The sequence below is a fragment of the Bufo bufo genome, chromosome 5, assembly GCF_905171765.1.
Source record: "Bufo bufo chromosome 5, aBufBuf1.1, whole genome shotgun sequence".
NCBI classification, from domain to species: domain Eukaryota; kingdom Metazoa; phylum Chordata; class Amphibia; order Anura; family Bufonidae; genus Bufo; species Bufo bufo.
Window position 1 is genome coordinate 341,061,253 of NC_053393.1, and position 15,636 is coordinate 341,076,888.

A 15,636-nucleotide genomic window follows, 5' to 3' on the forward strand; every position below is an offset into this window, starting at 1 on the left:
AACATCCCTAGCAACCAATAGTAAAGTTGCCTACCCCTTTACTATATAAGAACCTCCCCAGCAGCCATTTTCTGTAGTTTTATATATACACTCACCTAAAGAATTATTAGGAACACCTGTTCTATTTCTCATTAATGCAATTATCTAGTTAACCAATCACATGGCAGTTGCTTCAATGCATTTAGGGGGGTGGTCCTGGTCAAGACAATCTCTTGAATTCCAAACTGAATGTCAGAATGGGAAAGAAAGGTGATTTAAGCAATTTTGAGAGTGGCATGGTTGTTGGTGCCAGACGGGCCGGTCTGAGTATTTTACAATCTGCTCGTTTACTGGGATTTTCACGCACAACCATTTCTAGGGTTTACAAAGAATGGTGTGAAAAGGGAAAAACATCCAGTATGCGGCAGTCCTGTGGGCGAAAATGCCTTGTGGATGCTAGAGGTCAGAGGAGAATGGGCCGACTGATTCAAGCTGATAGAAGAGCAACGTTGACTGAAATAACCACTCATTACAACCGAGGTATGCAGCAAAGCATTTGTGAAGCCACAACACGCACAACCTTGAGGCGGATGGGCTACAACAGCAGAAGACCCCACCGGGTACCACTCATCTCCACTACAAATAGGAAAAAGAGGCTACAATTTGTACGAGCTCACCAAAATTGGACTGTTGAAGACTGGAAAAATGTTGCCTGGTCTGATGAGTCTCGATTTCTGTTGAGACATTCAAATGGTAGAGTTTGAATTTGGCGTAAACAGAATGAGAACATGTATCCATCATGCCTTGTTACCACTGTGCAGGCTGGTGGTGGTGGTGTAATTTTGTGTGGGATGTTTTCTGGGCACACTTTAGGCCCCTTAGTGCCAATTGGGCATCGTTTAAATGCCACGGGCTACCTGAACATTGTTTCTGACAATGTCCATCCCTTCATGACCACCATGTACCCATCCTCTGATGGCTACTTCCAGCAGGATAATGCACCATGTCACAAAGCTCGAATCATTTCAAATTGGTTTCTTGAACATGACAATGAGTTCACTGTACTAAAATGGCCCCCACAGTCACCAGATCTCAACCCAATAGAGCATCTTTGGGATGTGGTGGAACGGGAGCTTCGTGCCCTGGATGTGCATCCCTCAAATCTCCATCAACTGCAAGATGCTATCCTATCAATATGGGCCAACATTTCTAAAGAATGCTATCAGCCCCTTGTTGAATCAATGCCACGCAGAATTAAGGCAGTTCTGAAGGCAAAAGGGGTCCAACACTGTATTAGTATGGTGTTCCTAATAATTATTTAGGTGAGTGTATATATAAAAAGAAGGGAAAACAAACAGCAGCACTCTATAGGTATGCCAGGTGCAAATTCCGCAATAGTTCCCGGACCAGGAACAATGAACTAGAAATGATGAATGGAGGGCAGCACTCCGTTCTTTGTGGTGAAGAAAAGGTGATGTTTATTACACCCAAAAGCAATGCAGCATTTCAGCACTCTCACTGGAGCCTTTGTCAAGCTAGTGAACATAGTGCTCTCAATGTATTAAATAGGTGACTTTCATCAATGTGTCATAATTGATCATCACAGAAAAAATACAAATATGCAGTGGAAAACACAATTAAAAACATCATTACAGTATGGTGCAGGTGCACAAAACACAGTGTTATTACAGAGTGTTCATGATTATAATAAATAGTTATCCTATGTCCATGATTTTGTGTTACATTCATAATTACCCACTAAGCGTTAACCTCAGTGCATGGATCCCGTCATGGTAAGGGAACAGGGGCAAGCCATTGTCCCCGTTCCCAACCACTACATCCCCCGATGTAATACAAATATGCGGGGGTAGTGTACGGTCGTGAATGCTCCACACCGGCGTCTGCAACCCATTTCTGGGTGCAAGCGCCTGTGCGGAACCGAGGACAGAGGCACCTCAGTGCCATCTCTCCTCCGCTCCCTCATCCATCGACCAATGCACGTCCCCTAAACCCAGTTCACATAACATTGCCATACCACTCAATGGAAAAATTAATAAATCAATGTCAAATCCCCTTGTTCTCTGGTCAATTGCATATTAATAATATATAAAGATAATACGTATAGGGAGAAATAAAAAGCCCCCTTGCATGTGTACATTAACACATGGAGGTTTCATGTTGGGCGATGTCCTCTTGATCAAGACAATATTTTCCATCAAGATATCCTGAAATAAAAATAACAACAATGAGTGGAGAGCAACAATCTCAACACATACACCCAGATATGAGGTTAGGACCCCACAGGCACATGATCATACCACCATAAAATCAAAGTTTAATCCATTAGGTTTTAAAGTCTGCAGTTGGCAAATCCAGTAAAGCTCACGCTGTTTCAGCATGATTGACTGTCATGCCCTGCTCAGGCTATGTGCGGAGGTCTGCCATATTAGCAGCACGTGTCTAGCCTTTTGTTTTGTTTTGTTTTGGAGTCGAGCTGGATCCGCCTCCCTTCAGGTGCATTGGGTGGGGTCGTTGGTTTCAGTTTAAATCACACCCACTCCAAGTGTTCATTGCGGATTATAGCTTCTGTCTGGCTCTGTGAAAGCAAGGAAGGAAGGATTGGTTGTTCCTGCTCAGATAAGATAAGTTGGTTTCTGTTTTCTTGTGGTTGCTGTCTGGCCTGTTAGAGAGACACCTGTCCCTCCTGGTTCTGAGGGAGCAGGCTGCCTCTATTCCCCTTTCACCATCTTAGGGATTTTAGGGTATTGTCAGCCCAGGCACGAGGACACGCTATTCCCACCTTAAGGGTCTGAGCGTGGGCATAGCAGTATAGGGAGAGCTGTTAGGGATTGTCAGGAGGTGACCTTGATCCCCAGCTTCTCGGCTAGACACTTGTTTGTTTGTTTTTCTATGTATCTGATATCCTGTCCGCCGTGACATTATAACCCGCCAACCCTTTTTGAATCCAGAGGGCTTTTTGAATCCAGAGGGAAACAAACCAGGCTGGTGTAGTGAGCTGCATTTATATTTATATAAGGAGATATATAACGCGAGTTTGACCGCGACGCGTGGTTGATTAAGTGTGGTTGCGTAAGTGTGTGACTTAAGATTAAGTGAGGGAGTATCTGAGAGCTAAATTATTTGTGGACATTGATGAGTGGCTGTGTTTGACTATATTGTGTGCTGTGATAACACTTTTTTTTTCCTTCTCCAGGGGTTGCACAGGTGAGCAATTAGGGTGTGGCTGTTTAATTAGGGTGTGGCTGTCTAATTAGGAGACTATAAAAACTCAGCCGTAAGAGCAGCTCAGCCTTTTTGAATCCAGAGGGAAACAAACCAGGCTGGTGTAGTGAGCTGCATTTATATTTATATAAGGAGATATATAACGCGAGTTTGACTGCGACGCGTGGTTGATTAAGTGTGGTTGCGTAAGTGTGTGACTTAAGATTAAGTGAGGGAGTATCTGAGAGCTAAATTATTTGTGGACATTGATGAGTGGCTGTGTTTGACTATATTGTGTGCTGTGATAACACTTTTTTTTTTCCTTCTCCAGGGGTTGCACAGGTGAGCAATTAGGGTGTGGCTGTTTAATTAGGGTGTGGCTGTCTAATTAGGAGACTATAAAAACTCAGCAGTAAGAACAGCACAGCCTTTTTGAATCCAGAGGGAAACAAACCAGGCTGGTGTAGTGAGCTGCATTTATATTTATATAAGGAGATATATAACGCGATTTTGACCGCGACGCGTGGTTGATTAAGTGTGGTTGCGTAAGTGTGTGACTTAAGATTAAGTGAGGGAGTATCAGGGACTTCAGTGGGGGACTGCAATTAACCTGTTTCTTATTACTACATTGTATTGTATTTTTTGCTTTTGTGGTGTAATCCCCATTTAGTATGTGTTGCACAATTGACAACGCAGCCCAGTGCACATCTTGCATGATGTATGCAGTCCTGGAACAGCCGTTCCAGGGTGTATTTCTTTGTTCAAGATGTTAGCAAATTACCCGTTTGGAATCGCTAATCGAGTCTCTAAACGGGCAAGTTGCAACACTGAGAGGCATTGACAATTTGCAAAAGAGTTTGCTTCTCACCGAGCAAGCACTCTTTGGGGTAGATGAGGGGGAGGGTGACAGAGAGGAGGCTGAGGAAAGTGAGGTAGCTAGCTGGGTAACAGTTAGAAAGCGGGGTAGAGGGAATAGTGCCAGGGAGGCTAGCCCTGATCTGACACACCCCAACAAGTTTGCACGTTTGGCAGATGAGGGGCATATCAGTCCAGGGACGGCACTGCCGCAGCCGGACACTTCCTCTGCCAGTCAGGGGAATGTCAGCTCCGGTAAGCAGGGGACCAGGAGAGCAGGGCAGGCCAGACAGGTGCTGGTAGTGGGGAACTCAATTATTAGGGGAACAGATAGGGAAATCTGTCACAAAGACCGTGATCGTCGAACAGTGTGCTGTCTTCCTGGCGCTAGAGTTCGACACATCGCGGATCAGGTTGACATATTACTGGGAGGGGCTGGAGAAGATCCAGCGGTCATGGTCCATATCGGAACCAATGACAAAGTTAGGGGTAGGTGGAGAGTCCTTAAAAATAATTTCAGGGATTTAGGTCAAAAGCTTAGGGCAAGGACCTCAAAGGTAGTATTTTCCGAAATACTACCTGTACCACGGGCCACACAAGAAAGGCAGCAGGAGATTAGGGAAATTAACAAGTGGCTCAAGAACTGGTGTAGGATGGAGGGGTTTGGGTTCCTGGAGAACTGGGCCGACTTCTCTGTCGGCTGCAGGCTCTATCGTAGGGACGGGCTGCACCTCAATGGGGAAGGGGCAGCTGTGTTGGGGAAGAAGCTGGCTAGAAGGTTGGAGGAGTGTTTAAACTAGGGACTGGGGGGAGGGTAATTACACTATAGAAGGGGAAGATAGTGCAGATAGAGACCGGGGGCAAGGTAGTGGGACTGGGGGAGGAATGGAAGGAGGGACTAGAACAGTTCAGAAGGAAAGGTGAAGGGTAAAAAATATACATAAACCTCTCAAATGTATGTATACTAATGCCAGAAGCCTGACTAATAAAACTGGTGAACTGGAATTAGTGATGTGTGAGGAGGACTATGACATAGTGGAAATAACTGAGACATGGCTGGATGATAGCTATGACTGGGCGGTTAATGTACAAGGTTACAGTCTGTTTAGAAAGGATCGTCAAAACCGGAGAGGGGGAGGGGTTTGTCTTTATGTAAAGTCCTGTCTAAAGCCCACATTCCGTGAAGATATAAGTGAGGGACATGAACATGTGGAGTCACTGTGGGTAGAGATACATGGAGCTAAAAACAACAATAAATTACTAATAGGAGTTTACTATAAACCACCTAATATACCAGAGTCCACAGAAAATCTACTACTAAATGAGATAGACAAGGCGGCAAATCATAATGAGGTGCTTAGTATGGGGGACTTCAACTACCCAGATATAGACTGGGAAACTGAAACTTGTATATCTCATAAAGGAAACAGATTCTTGGCAATAACTAAAGACAATTACTTCTCCCAACTGGTTCAGGACCCGACTAGAGGGACGGCCATACTGGACTTAGTATTAACCAATAGACCTGACAGAACAACAGACGTGCAGGTTGGGGGACACCTGGGAAATAGTGACCATAAAGTAATAACCTTCCAATTATCATTCAAAAGAGCGTTTCTACAGGGAGGAACAAAAATACCAAACTTCAAAAAAGCTAAATTTAGCCAACTAAGAGAGGCCATAGGCCTAACTAACTGGGACAAAGTCCTCAAAAATAAAAATACAGCCACAAAATGGGATATCTTTAAAAACATCCTAAAATCTCATTGTGAGAGGTACATACCGTATGGGAATAAAAGGTTAAGGAACAAAAAGAAACCAATGTGGATAAACAGAACTGTAAAGAAAGCAATAAATGACAAAAAGAAAGCATATAAAAGACTAAAACAGGAGGGTGGCACGGAAGCACTGAAAAACTATAAGGAAAAAAACAGAACATGTAAAAAACAAATAAAAGCGGCCAAACTAGAGACTGAGAGATTAATTGCCAAAGAGAGTAAAACTAACCCTAAAATGTTCTTCAATTATATAAATGTTAAAAAGTATAAATCTGAAGGTGTCGGCCCTTTAAAGAGTAATGACGGGGGATTCGCAGAGAGCGACGAGGAGAAAGCAAAGCTGTTAAATAATTTTTTCTCCAGTGTATTCACTGAGGAATATAAACTGTCAGATGAAATGCTGAATGTTGAAATAAATTCCCCATTAAAAGTGTCCTGTCTGACCCAGGAAGAAGTACAACAGCGACTTAAAAAGATCAAAATAGACAAATCGCCAGGATCGGATGGCATACACCCCCGTATCCTAAGGGAATTAAGTAATGTCATAGCCAGACCCTTATTTCTGATATTTGCGGACTCTATACTGACAGGGAATGTTCCACAGGATTGGCGCATGGCAAATGTGGTGCCAATATTAAAAAAGGGTCCAAAAACAGAGCCTGGAAACTATAGGTCGGTAAGTTTAACATCTGTTGTGGGTAAACTGTTTGAAGGTTTTCTGAGAGATGCTATCTTAGAGCATCTTAACGGAAATAAGCAAATAACGTCATATCAGCATGGCTTCGTGGGGGATCGGTCATGTCAAACTAATTTAATCAGTTTCTATGAGGAGGTAAGTTCTAGACTTGACAGCGGCGAATCAATGGATGTCGTGTATCTGGACTTCTCCAAAGCATTTGACACTGTACCACATGAAAGGTTAGTATATAAAATGAGAATGCTCGGACTGGGAGAAAACGTCTGTATGTGGGTAAGTAACTGGCTCAATGATAGAAAACAGAGGGTGGTTATTAACGGTACATACTCCGATTGGGTCACTGTCACTAGTGGAGTACCTCAGGGGTCAGTATTGGGCCCTATTCTCTTCAATATATTTATTAATGAGCTTGTAGAAGGCTTGCATAGTAAAATATAAATTTTCGCAGATGACACTAAACTGTGTAAAGTAATTAACACTGAAGAGGACAGTATACTACTACAGAGGGATCTGGATAGATTGGAGGCTTGGGCAGATACGTGGCAGATGAGGTTTAACACTGACAAATGTAAGGTTATGCACATGGGAAGAAATAATGCAAGTCACCCGTACATACTAAATGGTAAAACACTCGGTAATACTGACATGGAAAAGGATCTAGGAATTTTAACCACCTCAGCCCCTATAGCTTAAACACCCTTAAAGACCAGGCCACTTTTTACACTTCTGACCTACTCTACTTTCACCGTTTATTGCTCGGTCATGCAACTTACCACCCAAATGAATTTTACCTCCTTTTCTTCTCACTAATAGAGCTTTCATTTGGTGATATTTCATTGCTGCTGACATTTTTACTTTTTTTGTTATTAATCGAAATTTAACGATTTTTTTGCAAAAAAATGACATTTTTCACTTTCAGTTGTAAAATTTTGCAAAAAAAACGACATCCATATATAAATTTTGCTCTAAATTTATTGTTCTACATGTCTTTGATAAAAAAAAAATGTTTGGGTAAAAAAAAAAATGGTTTGGGTAAAAGTTATAGCGTTTACAAACTATGGTACAAAAATTTGAATTTCCGCTTTTTGAAGCAGCTCTGACTTTCTGAGCACCTGTCATGTTTCCTGAGGTTCTACAATGGCCAGACAGTACAAACACCCCACAAATGACCCCATTTCGGAAAGTAGACACCCTAAGGTATTCGCTGATGGGCATAGTGAGTTCATAGAACTTTTTATTTTTTGTCACAAGTTAGCGGAAAATGATGATTTATTTTTTATTTTTTATTTTTTCTTACAAAGTCTCATATTCCACTAACTTGTGACAAAAGATAAAAAGTTCTATGAACTCACTATGCCCATCAGCGAATACCTTTGGGTGTCTTCTTTCCAAAATGGGGTCACTTGTGGGGTAGTTATACTGCCCTGGCATTCTAGGGGCCCAAATGTGTGGTAAAGAGTTTGAAATCAAATTCTGTAAAAAATGGCCGGTGAAATCCGAAAGGTGCTCTTTGGAATGTGGGCCCCTTTGCCCACCTAGACTGCAAAAAAGTGTCACACATGTGGTATCTCCGTACTCAGGAGAAGTTGGGGAATGTGTTTTCGAGTGTCATTTTACATATACCCATGCTGGGTGAGAGAAATATCTCGGCAAAAGACAACTTTTCCCATTTTTTTATACAAAGTTGGCATTTGACCAAGATATTTCTCTCACCCAGCATGGGTATATGTAAAATGACACCCCAAAACACATTCCCCAACTTCTCCTGAGTATGGTGATACCACATGTGTGACACTTTTTTGCAGCCTAGATGCGCAAAAGTGCCCAAATTCCTTTTAGGAGGGCATTTTTAGACATTTGGATACCAGACTTCTTCTCACGATTTGGGGCCCCTAAAATGTCAGGGCAGTATAAATACCCCACATGTGACCCCATTTTGGAAAAAAGACACTCCAAGGTATTCAATGAGGGGCATGGCGAGTTCATAGAAAAAAAAAGATTTGGCACAAGTTAGCGGAAATTGATTTTTTTGTTTTTTTTCTCACAAAGTCTCCCTTTCCGCTAACTTGGGACAAAAATTTAAATCTTTCATGGACTCAATATGCCCCTCAGCGAATACCTAGAGGTGTCTTCTTGGTGTTATTTGTGGGGTGTTTGTACTGCCCTGGCATTTGAGGGTCTCCGCAATCATTACATGTATGCCCAGCATTAGGAGTTTCTGCTATTCTCCTTATATTGAGCATACGGGTAATGAGATTTTTTTTTTCCGTTCAGCCTCTGGGCTGAAAGAAAAAAATGAACGGCACAGATTTCTTCATTCGCATCGATCATTGTGGATGAAAAAATCTCTGCCAAAAAAAGAAAAAGGAGGGGAAAGGCGTCTGCCAGGACATAGGAGCTCCGCCCAACATCCATACCCACTTAGCTCGTATGCCCTGGCAAACCAGATTTCTCCATTCACATCAATCGATGTGGATGAATAAATCCTTGCCGGGATTTTTTTTTTATATATATACAAAGTGTTTGCCAAAGTATATGAACACCGCCACCTCCTCAGCTCATATTCCTCGGCAAACGTATCTTTTACTGCAGTGGAGAAATCTTGTCTTGCAGCGCCGCATACACCGACTTGCGTGTAATCTGACAGCAGCGCAATGCTTCTGTCAGAATGCACATCAGTGCTGCAGCTAGTCGATCGGTTGGTCCACCTGGAAGGTAAAAAAAACAAAACAAAAAAGAAAAAACCAGGCCGCAACGCAATAAATTTATTAACTTTTGAACAGAACATATAAACTTTTTTTAACTTTATTAACTAAAAGTTTACTTTTTTACTTACCGGTAATTTTTTTTTTGTTTAGTTTTTTTTACCTTTATAGAACAAACCTCTCCTTCCCCATGGGACAATGTGCAAAGCGCAAATCGCCCAAAGATGTGGCGAAGTACGTTATGCACTTTATCCCAGGTGAAAGGAGAGGTTTGCAGCAGCTGTGAGTAAAAGGGCCCTAATAGCCCTGTGTGCCTGTCCTGTGAGATGCAATCCCTATGCTAAGTGTACCTGGGTGTGGTACTTCCGGAAACACTCTCCAAAGCATAGGGCAGGGTGGTCAGGACAGTCAGGACAGAAATAGCGGGTGTCACGCCTTATTCCACTCCTGCTACAGACACGACATCTTTTTCGGGGTTGGGTTGAGGTACCAGGAACGACACTGGGGAAATGTCACTCGTGTAGACGGCTAACTACACTGGTGGATGGGGCCATTGAACCTTCTGGATACAGGAGGTTCTCGATGATCTCTTCCTGGAATTTGAGGAAGGATCCTGTTCTCTCAGCCTTACTGTAGAGAACAAAACTATTGTACAGAGCCAATTGAATTAAATATACAGACACCTTCTTATACCAGCGTCTGGTGCGTCGGGAAAATAAATACGGAGACAACATCTGGTCATTGAAGTCCACCCCTCCCATGAGCAAATTATAGTCGTGGACTGAGAGGGGCATTTCAATGACACGAGTTGCTCGCTCAATTTGTATTGTCGTGTCTGCGTGAATGGAGGAGAGCATGTAAACGTCACGCTTGTCTCTCCATTTCACCGCGAGCAGTTCTTCGTTACACAAGGCAGCCCTCTCCCCCCTTGCAAGATGGGTGTGTCACGGAACCATGAACCAGACGTACAACAAGAGATAAGTGAAAATAAGAAGGCTTTATTGAAAATAAAGCTGTAAAGCAAAAGTCCAAACGGATGGTGAAACCGAGCAGAGTCTTTGCGAAGCCAGAGGTCAGGAACCAGAAGGGTAGTCAGACGAAGCCAGGATCAGGAACCAGCAGGGTAGTCAGACGAAGCCAGGACCAGGAACCAGCAGGGTAGTCAGACGAAACCAGGATCAGGAACCAGCAGGGTAGTCAGACGAAGCCAGGATCAGGAACCAGAAGGGTAGTCAGACAAAGCCAGGATCAGGAACCAGAAGCAGCAGCAGTCTTAGAAGCATGTGAACACAAGAGGACCAAGCAAGGAACTGAAGCCACAGACCTCCTATATATATGAGCTAGGCATCCAGCTCCTCCCAGGGGAAGGAGGAGCCGCAGGGTGGAAGGCTACAAGAAACCCAGAAACCAAGATGGCCGCCAGCACATGTCAAACGAAGGAGAGCAGCAAGCAGGTAAGACCATGACAGGGTGGTAACGAGCCATTGGGGGAAGCCTACGCGACTAGTTCGCGCGGTGCCACAGGCGCAAATCTGTTCTAGAAACAAATGCCTAAAGAGGGCCACACTTGTGTAGAAATTGTCCACATAAAGATGGTACCCCTTGCCAAAGTCCCAGACTGTCTTCCCACTGATCCCCAGGTAGTCAGGGCAACCGACCGGCTCCAGGGTCTGATCTTTTCCCTCATAGATCCGAAATTTGTGGGTATAGCCTGTGGCCCTTTCACAGAGCTTATACAATTTGACCCCATACCGGGCACGCTTGCTTGGGATGTATTGTTTGAAGCCAAGGCGCCCGGTAAAATGTATTAGGGACTCGTCTACGCAGATGTTTTGCTCGGGGGTATACAAATCTGCAAATTTCTGGTTGAAGTGGTCTATGAGGGGCCGAATTTTGTGGAGCCGGTCAAAAGCTGGCCTCTGGGATGGGAGGTGGTGTTGTCGCTAAAATGCAGGAAACGCAGGATGGCCTCAAATCGTGCCCTGGACATAGCAGCAGAGAACATGGGCATGTGATGAATCGGGTTCGTGGACCAATATGACCGCAATTCATGCTTTTTAGTTAGACCCATGTTGAGGAGAAGGCCCAGAAAAATTTAAATTTCGGAAACTTGGACTGGTTTCCACCGGAAAGGCTGGGCATAATAGCTTCCCGGGTTGGCGGATATAAATTGTGTGGCATACCGGTTTGTCTCTGCCACGACTAAGTCCAAGAGCTCCGCAGTCAAAAACAGCTCAAAAAATCCCAGGGCCGAACCGATCTGAGCCGTCTCAACCCGAACTCCAGACTGGGCGGTGAAAGGGGGAACTAATGGTGCGCCTGAAGTTGGTGACTGCCAATCAGGGTTTGCCAGCACCTCAGGGATTCTAGGGGCTCTACGGGCCTGTCTGTGCGGTGGCTGCGACGGGGTAACTACTGCACGTGCCACCGTACCAGCTTCAACTGCCCTTCTGGTGCTCGCCACTTCACCATGTTGTACGGCAGTGCTGGTACTAGGTCCAGGGAGGGCTGCGCTGCTGGTGTATGCCTCACCACGTGATCCGACAGCGCCAGCCCCACCTGCTACTCTTGAAGCGGATCCTGCGCAACCTGTGGTCTAGCGACACAGGGCCGGGTACGCCTGGTTCTATCAGGGACCTCCACCCCCTCGTCCGAACTTTGGGTCAGAGAGCCACTGCTTTCTACAGGTTCATATTCTGACCCACTAGATTCGTCAGATGAGGGTTCCCATTCCTCATCCGACTGGGTCAGAATCCTGTAGGCCTCTTCAGAAGAATACTCCCTGTTTGACATTTTGGACTACTAAATTTAGGGGTATTCCCTGAGACTACCCAAGAAAAAAAGCAAGCCTGTCTTACAAAGGGGAGGCTAGCGAAGTACCGGAGGCCGCTGCGGTTGATAAAAAATATCAAAACTGATTTTTTTATCGCCGCAGTGCTTGTAAAGTGAATGTGCAGTGATCAAAAAATATATATTTTTTGTCACTGCGGTGGGGCGGGCGTGGGTGAACGCACGTGTGGGCGACCGATCAGGCCTGATCGGGCAAACACTGCGTTTTGGGTGGAGGGCGAACTAAAGTGACACTAATACTATTATAGATCTGACTGTGATCAGTTTTGATCACTTACAGATACTATAAAAGTACAAATGCTGATTAGCGATACGCTAATCAGCGAATCAGTGACTGCGGTGCGGTGGGCTGGGCGCTAACCGATCGCTAACCGATCGCTAACTACCTAACTATCCTAAACTATCCTAAAACCTAACAGCCAATACTAGTGAAAAAAAAAAGTGACAGTTTACACTGATCACTTTTTGTCTCTCACTAAGTGATTGACAGGGGCGATCAAAGGGGTGATCAAAGGGTTAATTGGGGTGCAGGGGGTAATCTGGGGCTAAAGTGTGGTGTTGGTGCTACTCACTGTGAAGTCTGCTCCTCTGCTGGATCCAACCGACGAAAAGGACCAGCAGAGGAGCAGACAAGCCATATAACATCAAATTTACTAATATGATCTGTTATATGGCTTGTGATTCGTTTTTTTGAAAATCGCCAGCCTGCCAGCCAATGATCGTTGCTGGCAGGCTGGTGACGAAATTGTCCTTTAACTTTTGCCGGCCCGCGATGCGCATGCGCGGGCCGGCTTTGAGCGAAATCTCGCGTCTCGCGAGATGACGCGTATATGCGTGACTCTGCAGCGATCCTGCGTTAGGCGGTCCGGAGGCAGTTAATAAACAGCAAACTAAGCTGCAAAAAACAGTGTCAGGCAGCTGCTGCCAAGGCCAATAAGATAATGGGTTGCATCAGAAGGGGCATAGATGCCCGTGATGAGAACATATTCCTACTACTTTACAAATCATTAGTCAGACCACACAAGGAGTACTGTGTACAGTTCTGGGCTCCAGTGAACAAGGCAGACATAGCAGAGCTGGAGAGGGTCCAGAGGAGGGCAACTAAAGTAATAACTGGAATGGGGCAACTACAGTACCCTGAAAGATTATCAAAATTAGGGTTATTCACGTTAGAAAAAAGACGACTGAGGGGAGATCTAATTACTATGTATAAATATATCAGGGGTCAGTACAGAGATCTATCCCATCATCTTTTTATCCCCAGGACTGTAACATGACGAGGGGTCATCCTCTGCGTCTGGAGGAAAGAAGGTTTGTACACAAACATAGAAAAGGATTCTTTACGGTAAGAGCAGTGAGACTATGGAACTCTCTGCCTGAGGAGGTGGTGATGGTGAGTACAATAAAGGAATTCAAGAGGGGCCTGGACGTATTTCTGGAGCGTAATAATATTACAGGCTATAGCTACTAGAGAGGGGTCGTTGATCCAGGGAGTTATTCTGATTGCCTGATTGGAGTAGGGAAGGAATTTTTAATCCCCTAAAGTGAGGAAAATTGGCTTCTACCTCACTGTTTTTTTTTGCCTTCCTTTGGATCAACTTGCAGGATAACAGGCCGAACTGGATGGACAAATGTCTTTTTTCGGCCTTATGTGCTATGTTACTATGTTAATACTTTGACTGCCATTGCTCAGCAGTTTTGAGATGGAGTCAATTGATGCGCTAGTTGATCGCATGCAGGGATTATCCCTAGAGGTTGCGGATCTGCGTAATTCGGTCACACTGTGTCAGAATGCTCTGGCATCAGGTGCAAGTCAAATTTATGGGGAGCCTAAAGTTGCTCTCCCTGATAGATTTGCAGGGGGTGTGGATGACTTTATCCGCTTTAAAGAGTCATGTAAGTTGTATTTTCGGCTGCGTCCATCTTCGTCTGGTGATGAAGTCAGAGGGTTGGTATAATCATTTCTCTGCTTAAAGGGGACGCACAATCCTGGGCCTTTTCTCTGCCGCCCGGTTCTCTGGCCCTCCGGTCGGTGGAAATTTTTTTAAAGCCTTGGGATTCATTTATGATGACCCAGATCGGGTCTCGATGGCGGAATCTAAATTACATAATTTATTACAAGGTGAACATACTGCATAGGCTTACTGCGTTGAGTTTAGGAGATGGGCTACCGAGTCAGAGTGGAATGACCCCGCGTTACGTAGTCAGTTTTGTCAGGGGTTATCTGAGAGATTAAAAGATGCCCTTGCCTTTCATGAGTACCCGGATACCTTGGAGAATGCTATGTCTTTGGCAGTACGGTTGGATAGACGCATTAGGGAGAGGTGTAAGGCTCCCTCCGCGCAAGGGATCCCTTCTGTGAGTGGTTTTGTCTCACCTGCTCCCCAGGGTGATATTACATGTAACTTTGGGGAATTGGAGGAACCCATGCAGCTGGGTCAGGTATCTTTCCGTTCTGGTAGTAGAGACTTTAGGAGGTTGCATAAACTATGTTATTACTGTGGTAAATGTAATCACTTAATTTGTTCTTGTCCATTTGTTAAACCGCTGGTTGATGAGAAAGAATCACAAAGAGGTTTACTTGTTTGTAGTACTTGTTTTCTCCTTCCAGCTATGGTGGCGCTAGACTCAATAATTTTTTGTTGTTGAAGTATTCATTGACTGTGATGCTGGGATAAACCTCATTGATTTTCTTTTTCTTCAAAATCTGGGTCTAAGTACTTGCTCTTTAGAAAGAGAGATTCCAGTTTTCGCAATTGATTCTTCCCCTCTTTCTCAAAGGAGTCTCACTCATATTGCTCATGGTATTATGTTAAGGGTGGGTGATTCACATGTTGAGATTATGTCTTGTTTTGTCATGAAGGACTTGCCCGCTCCTATAGTCTTAGGGTTACCGTGGTTGACAAAACATAACCCAATTATAGATTGGCAAGCAAGACAGATCATTGGTTGGAGTGAATTTTGTTCGGATAATTGTCTTGGCACATCTATCTCTGGTGTGTCCACTACGGTTCTACCTCTGTATCTCTCAGATTTTGCGGATGTCTTTTCGGAGGGTGGGGCTCAGGAATTGCCCCCTCATCGTGACTATGATTGTCCAGTTAATCTCATCCCAGGGGCTAAGTTGCCAAAGTCTCGGCTTTACAATCTTTCTCAACCTGAAAGAGAGGTCATGCGGAAGTATATTGCCGAGAGTTTGGCAAAAGGTCATATTAGACCATCTAAGTCGGCAGTGGCAGTGGGTTTATTCTTTGTAAAGAAAAAGGATGGATCGCTGAGACCTAATTGAGGTGCTTTGTGGCTGAGAACCAGGAGGACTGGTCCTCATTCTTGTCCCTAGCAGAATTTGCTTTGAATAACCGTAGACAGGAGTCTACGGGTAAGTCGCCATTTTTTGGTGCATAAGGTTTTTATCCTCAGTTTGGTACCTTTTCTGGGACTAGTTCCTCTGGGATGCCAGAGGAGGAGATGAGTGGTACCTGGTGGGGTCTTCTGCTATTGTAGCCCATCCGCCTCAAGGTTGTGCGTGTTGTGGCTTCACAAATGCTTT